This window comes from Octodon degus, unplaced genomic scaffold (assembly GCF_000260255.1).
Source record: "Octodon degus isolate 3935 unplaced genomic scaffold, OctDeg1.0 scaffold00321, whole genome shotgun sequence".
NCBI lineage: Eukaryota > Metazoa > Chordata > Mammalia > Rodentia > Octodontidae > Octodon > Octodon degus.
The window spans coordinates 1,449,980-1,453,610 of record NW_004524897.1 but is presented as its reverse complement, the minus strand read 5'-3'; positions in this window follow the sequence as shown (position 1 = coordinate 1,453,610).

The following is a 3,631-nucleotide window of genomic DNA, read 5'->3' as shown; positions in this document are numbered from 1 at the left end:
CAACTCCCATTTTCCCAGTCTTGCGTCCCTTATGCTGGATATGATGGAGCTGTAAGACTTAATATGTGCTTCGCTAAGTTCCTGTCTTTCTTTTATCTAGCTCTTCATATCCTATTATCATTCCTTTTTGGGATAAGAAATTTTACCCTGTGCTATTGTACTCTGGTATTATGCAACTTGTTTATGATGTTTTACATGGGCTCCCTGCTAAGAATATGTCTTGATTCTCAAAGGGGTCTTTGACTGGGATTTTTTAGCAATGCTGGGATGTTTAGGACTTTGGGGAAAATATTTGTGTTTAGGTATACATGAGATAGGTTTGGGATTTTAGGAAGCATTATGAATTTGTATTTACTTGGAAAATGTTACTCAAGGATGGTGTGTGTACATCAGGACCATAAAGGGTGAAGCTGACATTTAAATTAAATGTTTAATTTTACTGGTTTGGCAGTTGCCCAGTGAAGCTGTTTGGCACACTGCTTGATGGGTCTGGTGGGTTGTAGAGGCCTGACCACTGAGTCTATAATTGACACCTCAGCCCATTCCCTCTGGCACTATGCTTCTGCTCTGCTTCCTGGTTGCTAACAATTAACAATTAAGCAGTCCTGTTACATCATGGCCTTCTGCCATGCTGTTCCTGACTTGATGGTAGCCAATAGTGGACTGAATATTCTGGAGCTAGGAACCAATAAACTTCTCCTCCTTTAAGTTTTTTCAGGTAATTTGCCCCAATCATGGAGAAGCTAGTAGAGATATAATACACGGTATGGCCTTAGGAGCAAAGCAATTGGTTAAATTCAAATTTCGCTGGGGGCTATCATTTTGAACTGTAGCTCTTAACATGAAACTGTGTACAGAATTCACAAATTTTGTTTTCATACAAAAGGCGCAATACACTACTTAGCCACCTTTTTAATGTAGCCCTCCAAAACTGCAATTTTTGAGTCATTGCCAGTTTTCATCCAATCAAATGTACCTCAGTACACTTACACTTTTTTTCTTGACATGATACTTTATTTGCTCTTAGGGTTTTGTGCTGCCACCTGAGTCCTAACATTCTGGAATCTTATTCCTACTGCAATGTAATTTACTTCTAACAATGAGTTTCAGAGAAACAAAACATTGAGCTTCCTATGAATGTCACTGATTTTTCTCAACATTTGTTAGCATGGTAATTTCTGACTCCTAGGGAAAACAGTTCACAGATAGGTTCTTTTGTCTCCTACAGTAAATCATTTCTAACACAACAAACTCCTTTGACATTAGCAACCTCAAAATATTGTTAAATTAGCTCTGCTCAAATGATAGTCTACATTTAAAGGTGGAACAGGCGTATAATTGCAGTAACACACGAGGGTGAGGCAGGAGGATCACAAGTTTAAGGTCAGACTAAGCAACTTAGTGAGACCTTGTCTCAAAATCATAAAATAAAAAAGATGGGGGAAATAGCTCTGTGATGTATCTACCTATCATGCAGGTACCAGGTCATGTGTCCTACATTTAGCCAACAACTGGTACTGCAAAACAAAAAGTGAGAGAATGAGATAAAGAAGAAGGAGATGAGGGGAGAGAAAGGCTCTACAGTAGCACATTACCAGGTCATTGAACCCCAAGCCACAGGTGTTTGTTCCTGGAATACTAAGTTCTCACTTATGTTCAACTATGTTCTGAGCTCTCTTCTTCTTTTTGACATTTGCAAAATATGTTCAAAATATTATCCCAGATTATGCTAGTGATATTAGTCCATTCCATTAGAGCCCTCTGAATATAAAGTATTTTCCACCTGTTTTAATTCTGCATCTTGCCCTTTGTGCTGTTATAAGTTGCAGATTGTGAATGTCAGTTTCAATAAAGAGCAAGTCATGCACCAACTTTTGAGGAAGCTGACTTAGACAAAAGTTTTTCTGTGTCTCCATGAATAGGAAGCCTGACCTCCACTGCTACCATAGGTTTAGGAGGTTATTAATGGCAAAGCTAGGAGTTGGGGAACCCTAGATATTAAGTATTTTTACCTTCATCACCACTCCAGATATCAAGGGTATACTGTCTTCTTCTCAAAAAATGATCAACGATCAATTGATAAATGTCAACAGATAGATATGTGATAAACTGCCTGATATTATAGTGCATGTAGTTATCATGTAATTTTTCAATCTTACAAATCCAACTTAGATTTAAAGTTCAGCATTCTGCTTTAAAAATTAGAAGATAAACATCTCCTTAAGCTACCTTGTTAGTGGTGAAGACAGGACAGGCTTTCAGCTCAGACTCACAAACCTACATTACAGTCCCACTGCAGGGAAATCTGAGTGCCTTGCTCAGCTCTTACTCAGGATGGAAGTGATCAGAGTCCACACCAAGCTGGATGCTGAACCCATCTGCTTCTTCATGCCTAAGCCATGAATGACACATTTAGAGGAGAATGGATATATTTTGTGACACAGACCCCTTACTTTAACATATGCCGCAAGAGTAAGAACATATCAAGAGCACTCTTTACCCCAAACCGGACACCCAGAACTCAAAGATGTAAGGCAACCTTGGCCTCTGCCTTTCAAATACAAACTGTCAGCCTACAAGTTTAATATTTCTCTCTTAGAACACAATACATTCATCTTAGATATTACACTGTAGTTGGATCTCATGAGTTATACCTGTATCTCCTTTCTGTGTTAACCTCCAATCTCTCAACAGCACAGAACATTACACCACCTGTCACTTGCTCACCTGACTTCTGTTGTGGTGAGCAAACGAAGTAATATTACAGCCAAAAGATTGAGCTCACCAGAATATCTGAAGGTGTATCATATACTGGAGTCAGAGGAACACAGGGTTAAAAATAAAGCATGTTTTACCAGGGAACAAAGTTCCTGGTCTCTGTCGTTATGGTCTGCTGTCAAATATTTGCCAGAACCATGTGAGAGATATGTGGCTTGCCTTTCAGATTTTCCAATGATAGAAACAGCCCACTGTGACACGTATGGCATGGATTCCCTAGCACTGGTTATAGGCTACATGCTCAAGGAGACTTATTTTTCACACGCAGGATTTAGAGAATGTTGGGTGTGGTCTTCAGCTCATAAAATTGGGAAGCCTTTTTTAACAAACACAGAATTAAACATAACCATGAAAGTAAATATTTATTTAGAATAATGACCTATAACAAGCATGAATATGATAGCAACTACAAGATGAAATCCAAGGTAAAGTATATAATGGCTTTATTATAATTCAAGATAGTAAAATCTGCACATTTTACATGAACACACTGCCTTGTAGATGTATACCAAGAGCCCAGGAGTGACAGGTGTTTCATTCTGAGAAGTAAAATGCAGACAGGTTCTTGTTTAGCCTTCAGCACTTCTGTTCACATCATGTTTTAAAATACCTTTTCTAAGGTTTAGTCTCACAAAAATTGCATTTCATGTTACAGTAAACAAGTCATTGGTATTAGCCTTTAATTCTGCATATTTAACCATATAGGAATAACTATCATATTTAAACAATAGAGATTTTTCTTCTGTGACAAACATCTGTATTCCCAGATACTGCTCCTTTACCCTTTGTAGTAATTTGGAATGCCTTACCATTTGCAATTTACATTACTGAGAACAACTGGAAATATTCTATA